Genomic DNA, 10686 nt, shown 5'->3' with positions numbered 1-10686 from the left:
AGGTCAAGGCAGAATGGAGGTGGGGGGGGGGGCGGTGCCTGCTGCTGGAACGCTCTGCAGTGAGTGCTGGGGAGTTTGACCTTCTGGCCTGGTGAGGAACCTCAGGAGAGGGGTTCCCTGTGTGGGTTCCCAGCGGAGCGGAGGAGAAGGTGGACGGGTGTGGAGTTGTAGCTGACCATCCTTCCCAGACCTGGAGTCCAGGGGCCTGCAGTAGAGCTCCAGGGACACTGAACTCTGAGGCCTCGGGCTAGACACTTACCTATGAGCCTCAGTTTCCTCCATCTGTGAAGTGGGAATTACAGCTGGGTGAGGAGGAAAGGGCAGGGCAGGGATGGGTCTGAGGAACAAATGAGCTAGGTGTGGAGGCCATTTGAAGAGGGGGTGCCGGGGCACTTGGTGATGTAGTCTCCCCTTCCCGTCAACATAGTCACCCAGAAGTGCCTTCCAGCCCCCCTCCCCAATTGGGTACACTTTGCTCCCACACAAGGCCTAGGGCCCACGTTGATTTGAGGTCAGGACCTCTTCAATGGCTTCTGGGAACTCCCCCAGCACCTTTCACACAGCACTGCTCTATGCCACCCACCGTCTGCTGCTGACATTCACCGTGAACCCTGGTCCCCCGGCTGCTGGGATGATGCATGAGTCATGGCACACGCACACACGCGTGACCGCCTGGCTATGGGTACACTCAAACGAAGGGACACACCGCAGACCCAAAACCTGCTCCAGGAGGGTACCCCACAGCCTGGCACCCATGCCAGGGTCAGGTATGTGGGTGTGGGGGGTCTTCTGTGATGGCATTTTGCAGCTGAACACCCTGGCTGAGTCCCTCCCTTTTCAACCCTGGCCAGGGTCCACAGCCGGGACCCACGGCTCATTGGACGGCTGCCTCCGGGGGGGGGGGGTTGTTGCTCTGGTCACACACAAGCGAGACTGAGCGGCAGAAAAGAGGCCACCGTCCGGGGTCCAACGGAAGCTGGGGCAGGGGCGCAGAGCAGGCGTATGAATTAACATCACTCTGGCTGCCACCCAGGGGAAAGGATCTGGGCAAACCACATCCTGCTGTTTTGCCGTCACTCGGAAAGCTACACGGACGAGCACAGGGACACACACCCTCGAGCCATAGGTGCCCACAGACGGCAGCAGGCGCAAAGGCCAAGGCACACACTTACACACATCTCCCCTTGATGAGCCCGTCTAGGCTCACTGGTGTGTGCAGAGACAGAGGTGGTGCCCACCGCAGAGATGGACAGACGCCCATGCCGGCGAGGGGCAAAGGCCGGCCCAGGGGCCACGCACAAGCATGCACGTACACAATGTGCGTACACACAGGCAGGATCAACAAAGACACACTCAGATCATATACGCCCAGAGGGACAGACACGCGGGGACTCCCAGACCACTGGTAGGCGTATACAGATAATAGGAAACTGCAGACAGGCAGCGGCCCAGGCCGTCACAAAGAGATGCACAGACGCCGAGATCCGTACACGGACACGGTCGCCCAGAGACAGGTGCGTGCACACACCCTCCCTTACCAAATGAAACGCACAGATAGACACACAAACTCCTGTAGCCAGAGCCAGAGTCTCTCTCTCGTCCCACCACAAGTCACAGGGGCAGATGGGAGGGTCCCCCCCGAGGCACACGCCCCACATCGCAAATAGTAAAGCTGCTCTCCTATCACAGAGGAAACCAAAACTCTGAAGAAAATAGGAGTCTAGGAGGAAGAGAGAGCCAAAGGGAGGGAATGGGGGTGGATCCAAGATCTGCTTGCTCACTTCCTGGTCGGCTTAGGGTTCCCACCATGGCTAGAGGGTGCCCCCCACACTCTCCAGAGCCCCCCTCACCAAGCTGCAGGAAGACCCCCAAGACCAGTCACAAGAACTCTGCCCCAGCCCTTGCCCTTGTGGAAGGGGTTCCCCAAAATACCTCTTAAAAGGTAATGGCTGTCTCCCTCAAAGAGTGCCAGGTAACCCTGGTGGAGAGGTGGGCCAGGAGACCATGGATAAAGGTGGGGGGCATTGGGGTGGACCCCAGTGCAGTGGCTGGGCCTCAGAGAGGAGCCACCCAGATTTCTGCCTGTCTCCCTCTGTCCACTTCTCTCTCTCTCTCTCTCCCTCTCTGCTGAAGTAATGATTCCCCCTTCAACAGTCCCCCTGCCCTCCCCCACAACCCTCCTTGGAGGCTCCTGGCAGCCCCTTAGACGCAGTTGAAGGTATGATTTGATACAAGGAACCTCTGGCACAGGCTCTTCAAACGTGCATCGCCCCACGGTGTAGCCCACCTCCCTCCTGCAGGGCGCACCTCCAGTTTCCTGACCAGTCCTCCTCACCACCCCCACCCCTACCTTTGTTCCCAGCCACTGTGGGGGCTCCCCTGCCCAGCCCTGGACCTGGGAAAAGGCACCAAGAGTCAAATGGCTACCAGAATCCCTCCACAGACAACTTTTGGGGGCCAACAATAGCAGGAAAAGGATAGGGTGGGGAGAGGAGCCACCCACCCTGGTCTGAGCCCCCCTCCCCACGCTCTGGCATCCCCCTCACTCACCCAAGAGCATTCTCTGCCTTTGGAGGCACCGCTGAGCGCTGTCTGAGGAGCAAATGAAACCAGCCAGAGAGTGACAGAGGGAAGGGGTGGGGATGTGAGGGGCAGGAGGGGAGGGCGGAGGGAGGGACTCCTGCTCCTGCTGGAAAGCAGCGGTTGCAGGGCCCTTTCTCCCCTTGCCTGGAAGGAGCTGCCTGTTCCCTAGTTTCTCCCATCCCAACCCGGGTGGAAAGCACAGAGCACTTCCTGCCCCAAGGGTGGAGGATGGGGCAACTGTGGGGACTAGGGACAAGGGGCTGCCTCCATCCCCCCCTCCCGAGAGTCCCTGTCCAGTGCCTCTTGTACTTAAGTGCAGAGTTGACCTTGCCTATAGAGACCTCCAGAAAGGAGGTGCTGCCAGCCCCTTCTCAGCCTGCCAGAAAGTTCTTGCTGAACTTGGAAGCCCTGCCTCTGGGTTTGCTGCTGCAGGAGCCCCCATTCTCCTGTCCAGACTTCTTCATCCTCTGGCCCACCATCCCCTTACATTTACCTCCCTTTGCTGAGGGGGAAACTGAGGCCCAGAGAGGTATGACCAGTTCACCCCAGAGCACTGGCCATGGTGGTGGGGGAAGGCAGCCCCAGGCAGCTTGCCCCTCTTAGTCCAGTACCTGGCCCATTGGACCTACTACCTGGACAATGCCAGGTGGGGTGGGGGGTGGTCATCTGTTCAACTAGAACTTCTGACACTGCTCCCCTGCTCCAGACCCTTCCCTACCCCCCAGGCCCAGCTCTCCTCCATTTGCTCCTTCCTCCCCCTCCTCTTCCTGACTACTGGCCAGCTCTCAACTCACCTGAGCACCTGGTGACTGGGAGGGGGTGGAATGGGGGAGAGGAGGCAGCCAACCCACAGCAGGATCCAGTCTGGCATTCCAAGCCCAGGCCCAGAGCTAGCCCCCCACCCCCTCAGCATCCTGTCTCCACCAGACAATAACCTGTAATCTCTGGAGCAGCCAGTACAGCCGGCAAAGGGTCTGGGGAGGGCTTGGCAGCAGCAGCTCCTGAAAACAGGTTTGTTAGGAAGAGGCTCTAGGGGGAAGGAGTTGCTCGTTTGGGGAGAGGAAGGAAACTCAAGCCCAGGGCTAATTAACCCACCCAGACACAGACGGAATCTTTGTCTTCTTAAGGGCAGGGATCTGAGCTAAGCCCCCTAATTCTCCACCCAGACAACCTTGCATTTCCTGGTGGTCCCTGGTAGGGGGGAGTGTCTGATGGTCAGGTTCACATCTGGGGGAGGGGGAGGTGATGGCTGTCCAGGGAGAGCGAGGGGCACCTGCTACTTAAGGAGAACAGCAGCAGGAGGCGCTGGTTAGACTGCCAGAAGAACTTACCGGTGGCCTTGAGGGAGCCCAGTATCTCCAAAACATGCACCCAAAGGCCTCGGGACGGATTGGGGGGCACTGAGGAAGAATCAGCAGCCCAGGGAGATATGGAAGCGATGGGGGGACAGGCTGGAGGGTTTCCAGGGCTTCCTGATGGGACTGAAATTAATCCATCTGCGGGGAGTGGGGGGGTGAGGATCTCATCAAACCGGTGACTCAGGCGTGACCTGAGCTCAAGGTCTTTGATCTCTGGGGCTCAGAATGCAGCAAGAGGCTTGTGCAGTCAAAGACTCAGAGAGGAGATGGAGGGTCTGATTAGAACAGGAGCTAGGGGAGGTCTGAGGGTGCAGGACTGCAGGACGGGCGACAGCCTCCACCCACCACTCTGGTCCCCGGCCTCCCCTAAAGACACAGCATCTTTGCCCTGAAATCCATTATCATCCGAGTTCATCTCTGTTCTCCTGTCCCCCTTAGTGTCTACTCTGCACTCCCCACCCAAGGCCCCCCTGGCCCGTTCAGAACTTAAGTCATTTCCAAAATCCCCTTCTCTCTGCTCTGGTGTCATGTTGCATTGCTGATGGTGGATGGGGTGGGGGGATGAACTGTATGGCTGGGTCAGTCCTGCCAAGAGAAGGGAGAAGGGAGGGATTGGCTTTGGGAGGCTCCCCTCCCCTCCCCAGCCAGGTGAGGCTAAGTGGGAGACGGCTGGCATCTCCCCATTTTTCAGTGGAGGATACCAAGGCACGAGGCAGAGGAGAGGCCGTGGGTTCTGAGCACTGTGAAATCATCTCCCCATTCCTGAAACATCCAGGTCCACTCTCTCTTCATGGGGGCTGCTCTCCTCAGCAGCAACGGGGCTAAGGCGGGTGAATCAGACACGCTGGGATCTGAATCCAGCTTTGTGACTTTGGGGGTGTTGCTTAAACTCTCTGAGCTGCAACAGCCCAATGCAAAGGGAGAACTGAGTGCCGCGTGTGGCTGGGTGAGGGGGGAATGCCCTGCTACAAGAGCTACAGTTCAGGTCCCAAGTAGATGCTTCCATGTTCCCCGCGCCTTGTGCAGGCCCAGCACGTGCAGTGGGGGCCGGGGCTCAGAGGGTTGAGCCGGCAAACCTTTCTGTAGGTGTTCAAGAACCACCTAAAATTCGGGTGTGCGTGTGCGTCTGTGTGTGTGTGTGTGTGTGGTCGACGGGGTCACTGAGTCCAGCCTTATTGGGGCAGAGGTGCCCACACACCCCACCTTGTGGGAGGAAGGGCAAGGGGGGCAGGGAACGACGGCTCAAGACACATTCCTACAGAATGAAAGGGCCTACTGTGTAGGAGACAGGGCGGACGATGGGCAGGGGAGACTGGGGAAGTATCTGCAGGGAGGGAATTAGGGAAGTCTGGGGTACCTGCCATTTCCCCATCCTGTGACCCCTCCCAAGTGTTCCAGGCTCACTTAGGTGTGGCTGAGTAAGGAGTGGGCGAGGAGGCTCAGAGAGGGAAGAGTCCCCGCCTCCCCCTCTCACCGATGGCCTCAGGGACAGGAGCAGGAGAGGGTCCCCGCCTCACTGCCTGTGACGGCCTGTCACGGTGCAAGCCGCCAGCCCCACAGACCCCTAATCAAAGTGACAGCTCCAGGAGGCCTCCCGGAGCAGCCGTCCCACCCCCACACCTTCGGCACCCTCCCAGCAAACTAGCGGTCCTCCTAGCTGCCACAGGCCTGGCACCTCCCGTGTCCAGCAACACAGGCTTGTGTTAAAGCCTCCCTGTACTTTGCCTCAAGCCTCTTGAAGGATTACATGGGACTCTTTCGTTTAGAGGCCAAGGCTGCCCCCAGTCAGCCGCACCCTAAGGGCTCTCTGCTCTGGCCCAGTCCCCACCAAGGCTGGGAGAGGCCTTCGGCATGGCTGAGGGCCCCTCACCCCCATCCTCACCCCGGGGCAGTTGCTAGCATCCTCTTGCTGGGGCTGCCTCTCCCACCCCCAGCTCTCAGACAGATCCATGGGAGTGGTGGGGTGGCCAGGAGTAGGCTCAGAAATAATGAGGCCAATGGAGAACAGGTTTGTACCTGGGGCCCCCATGCTGTTCCCTCCCGCAGCAGGGCAGTTAGAAAGGTCTGGCCCCATGGCTGCCTCCCCCTCTGGACTGTGTGTACCCGAGGGCAGGCGCTGAGCACCGCTCCGTGCAGAATCCTGGCACGGGCCAGCCCAGACAGATGACTGGAGGGACAGTGACTCACTTCCCATTTCATAATCTAGAAAAGAGGAACAGGCATCATGTCTCCTCAGGTCCCCACAAACCTACCCAGGACTCCGGGGACGAGGACTGTGGGAAGAGGGAAGCCTGGCGAAGAGGTTCCCATCCCCTTGGGCAGCCTGTCTCTGGTCACAGCTGGTGCTATACCCTTTTGTCCTCGCAGGCCACCTGCTCTCTCCAGGGGGGCGTGGCGGGCAGGAAGGGAGAGAGGGAGGCTTGTACCCCAGGGACAAATAAATAAATAAAATCTTAAAAAAAAAAATCCAAGAAAGTCAGGTCTTGTAGAAATACAGATTACAGTGGTGGTGAAGAGGCCACGCTGGGGGGCAGCCAGGCCAGACTGGCCTTCCCCACCCACTACTGCCCCCCAGCCCTGCTTCCCTGTCGGTGTCCCCCTTCTGATGACGGAACCGCCCCGCACAGCATCACCTCAGCTGGAGTCTCATCCCTCCGTCACCAAGTCCAGCTGCTTCTGCTACAGAAAAGACCCCAGAACCCGTTCCTCCTTCTTCTCATGAACCCCCAAGTCTTACCCTTCCCCCTTGCCGGAGACATCTAAAAACTCGAACGATTCCTGCTCAGAGCCCTTCAGTGACACCCATCACCTTTGGGACAGAGGCTAAATACCCAGCCTGCTGGGAGGCCCTCCCAGGGGTTCTGCTCGCCCTCTGCCACGCCCACTGCACACCCAGCGTGGCCACCGCTCCTGCTCCCTGAACGCCATGGGCCTCGGACCTTACAGCATTCACTCCAGCTGTTTCTCTGCCCAGGATTCCCTTTCTGTCTCCAAGATCCAACGTTGACGTCACTTCTCTGAAGTTTTCCCTGACTTCTGTCACTTCCCTCCTGCCTCTGACTTCTCCAAGCACCGTCTACCCACCTCTTCGGAACCTGTTATTATCTTGGACACCCTTGTAGGCATGTGTCTTCAGACAGCTCTTTCTGGACAGGCAGGCATGCCACCTTTGAAAAATATGAATTTCTCGACAAATACTGTATGTTCTCAGTTCTATGCAGAATCTAAAAATGTCAGTCTCAGGGCACCTGGGTGGCTCAGTCGGTGAAGCGTCTGCCTTCGGCTCAGGTCATGATCCCCAGGGTCCTGGGATCGAGCCCTGCATCAGGGCTCCCTGCTCAGCAGGGAGCCTGCTTCTCCTTCTCCCCGCTCATGTTCTCTTTTGCTATCTCCTCTCTCTCTCAAATAAATAAATAAAATCTTAAAAAAAAAAAATCCAAGAAAGTCAGGTCTTGTAGAAATACAGATTACAGGGGTGGTCAAAGGGTACAAACTCCCAGCTATAAGATAAATAAGATCTGGGGCTCGAATGCACAGCGTGGTGCCCATAATTAACAATGCTGAATTACACACTTACATTGAGAGAAGATGTTACATGTTATGGACACACACACAATCATAATTATGTGAGGGGATGGAAGTGTTAACTAACCTTAAACTGACATACATGTCAATAGTATCTCAATAAAGCTGGAAAAAAGTAAAAGTACGTATCCTCCAAACAGCAGCTTGCAGAGTTGGTTTCTATAAATAGCTAATGAATGAATGACTTTTGAACACAGACACACAGACACACACACACACACACACACACACACACTCACACTCCAGAAATACCCATACAGTCAGATACACTCTTACTCAGAGTCATACCCTTAGGGCAGTGACCTCTGCCTGCAATGTCCCTTCTTCCCATGCCCCTGTTGCAAAGCTCAGTGTGTCCCCCCTCCTCCAGGAGGCCTTTCCTGGTGTCCCCAGGTACAATCATGACCCTTCTCCCTTTGTACCCACACGTGGCACCCACAGCACTCATCTGCTCTTTTTGTGTCTGTCTCAGACCAAAAGACAGACTCCATCTTGGAGCAGGACAGTGAGGAGTACGACGGGGATTTGTCTCCAGGCCCCAGCACAGTGAAGGAAACAGAGTGGGCAACCCGTGAGAATTCACCAGAAGAACAGGCACCCTTGTTACGGAGTTCAGAGAGTAGCCCTCTGGCAAAGCTACCAACCTGGGCTGCAAAGTAGGTTTCCAGTGGCCACTCCCAGGAACCAGGTGGAAGTTCTGGCCCTTCCCACCTCCCCGCACTGGGCCTGGTTCTGAACCAGCTTCCCCTGCCCGCCTGGCAGCCTGCCTCTCCTCCTTTTCCCCATGGCCCCTATGTGCCTGTCAGCTGGAATCACCCTCATGAATGCATTCACCCATTTCCCCCAGAAATCTGTCTTGTAGCCAGCGGCCCCTTCAGCGCTCACAGCCAAACCTCTGCAAAGTCTTCCCAGCCAGGGAGAGGCAGAAATCCTGGCCAGGAGTCCAGCCAACATAGGAAGAGGGGCTTCCCCTGTCTGTCCCTCAGCCGGAGTGTGGTGCACCTTGCTGAGCCCAGCCTGCAGAGGCTAGAGCAGGAGCCCAGGCTACCCCTTGTCAGAAAGGCTCAGCCCTGCCGGGGGGGGCTCCAGACTGGGGAAATGTTGCTTAGGGGTCCTGGTCCCAAGAGACCCCGCAGGGAGAGCTCCCACGCCCCCAAAAAGATCTCAAGAGAAGTCCTCAGCCCTAAAGACCCTCAGATCCTGAGAGACCCCATGGAGGCTTATCCAGACGTATCAGGGGGACTTCTGACCCTGAGGTCCCATTGAGGGCACCCCAAGACCCAACACCCCCCAGGGAGAGGCCACAGACCCAGAGCCTCTCACGGGGCCCAGATGGAGCCTGCAGGAGCATCGCCCCTCCGCACTGACCTGGCCCGGTGGGGGTCTTCCCCAGGCTGAGCTGCCGCAGCCGCCGCTGGTGGGCGCGCCCCCCACAGTGCACCTGGGCCTGGGCTGCCGAGTTCAGCTGGATGTTGCAGACGTCACAGAGCGTGTAGGACGGCCGTTTTCTCTCCCTCTTGGGCTTAGGCAGTTCTGGGGGCCGAGGGGGGCACTCCGTAGCTCCAGATATGGGGGGCTCCTTCTCACCTGGGGGAGAGGGGCTCAGTGGCCGCTTCATACCTGAGCAGAGAGACAGGGAGACAAGGAAACAGGCTGAGTACTGTGAACACATAGAAGGAACAAGAGGGGTTCGAGACCCCGAGACACCTGCGCCCTGTGTCCCAGATGAAACTCCCCAGCTTTGGGACATCCCCAACCCAAGGGTGGCAAAGGGAGCGTGACGGGGTCCATTCCGAACAAAGCAGCATTAAAATACAGGAATGTCTGGAAGAGTGTCACAAATGTCCACACACCGAGAAGCCGACGCCTGGGGACTCGGCCAAAGGGGAAAGCTCAGCGAGGAAGACCTGGATCTGGGGGACCGGGGGAGCAGCGAGGGAGAAGCAGCAGTGAGGTCAGGGGAGTCACATTGGGGGAAGCCAGGGCCCTAGTCTCAGCCTCGCACAGGCGCTGACAGTCCTGTGACAAGCAGGCATGTGGCGCTTGCTGCAGCTGCTAGCCAGAGGGGTGGCTGCCGAAACCCTACCTCCCTGTGCCCAGTGCCCGGCCGGGTGACATTCGCAAACATCGACAGTGTGTGAAGCCATCCCCACCCCTGACCCACGTGGCTCCAGATGTCCCTCACCGTGTTGGCCGCCCAGGCCGTGGCAACAGTTGATATTTTCAGTAGCAACCTGGGCCCTGCTGCTGGCCTCTACGCACACGCACACGCGCCACCCCTCCAGGCCCCGCATCTGCCACACACCATCCTTCCCCTTCCCACTCACGTCTCTGCAACCTTCCTGCCTGACTCCTCAGCTCTAACCTGCTCTCTTCTGGGCTTGCCAACCCCCTTTCTCACACTGAACCGGGTTCCTTTTCACTTCCTGGATCCGTGTGCGCACTCTCTGCCTGGGCTGCAGACGGGGGGCGGGGGAGGGAGCTCCCCAAGAGCCTGGCCTGAGCTTCCCTCCTGTGGGGGGACAGAGAACTCCCCAGCTCAGGGCATGTGACTCCCTCAGAGCCCTCAGAAGAAACTGACCCTGATAACACCTTGATTTCGGGCCTCGAGCTTCCAGGACGGTGAGGCCATAGATTGCTGCTGCGTAGGCCCCCTGGTTGGTCAGACTTTGTTGCCGTGGCCCTAGGAAACGGATACACGGAAGGTCTGCTGCAGGGGCTTTCTAGAAGCCTAGTGGTGGGAGGGCGGCGGTCCCGGAAACCAGGTGGAGAGGCTAGGGTGCAGTACCAGAGACGGGCTCCAGGTGGCGCAGCGAACACCTAGCGGGAAGCGAAGAGGTGGCACTCCATTCCCCTCCTGGCAGGGAGGACCCCACTCTTCCACACTCCTGGGGCCAAGCAGGCTGCCGCCCCCAGCCTGAGCCACGCCAACTTCCCGGGCACTGTGTCTGGGGTCCAGCGCACAGTTGTGCCCACAGAGGACCCCCTGGGAGGTTACTCCCCTCGCCTTGTGAGCGACCCCCTCCCAGACTGCACTGAGTCCCCACCTACATTCTGCATGCTGTCACCTCTAGGGCGAGGTCATCAGAGTTAAGGTCCTGCCTGCACAAGGCTTCCCCTACCCTCCCAGAGGGAGGAAGGAGCAGGAAGCAATTACCGC

Source organism: Ursus americanus, chromosome 23, assembly GCF_024610735.1.
Source record: "Ursus americanus isolate L20-20 chromosome 23, mUrsAme1.1.p, whole genome shotgun sequence".
Taxonomy (NCBI): Eukaryota; Metazoa; Chordata; class Mammalia; order Carnivora; family Ursidae; genus Ursus; species Ursus americanus.
This window is presented reverse-complemented; position numbering follows the sequence as displayed.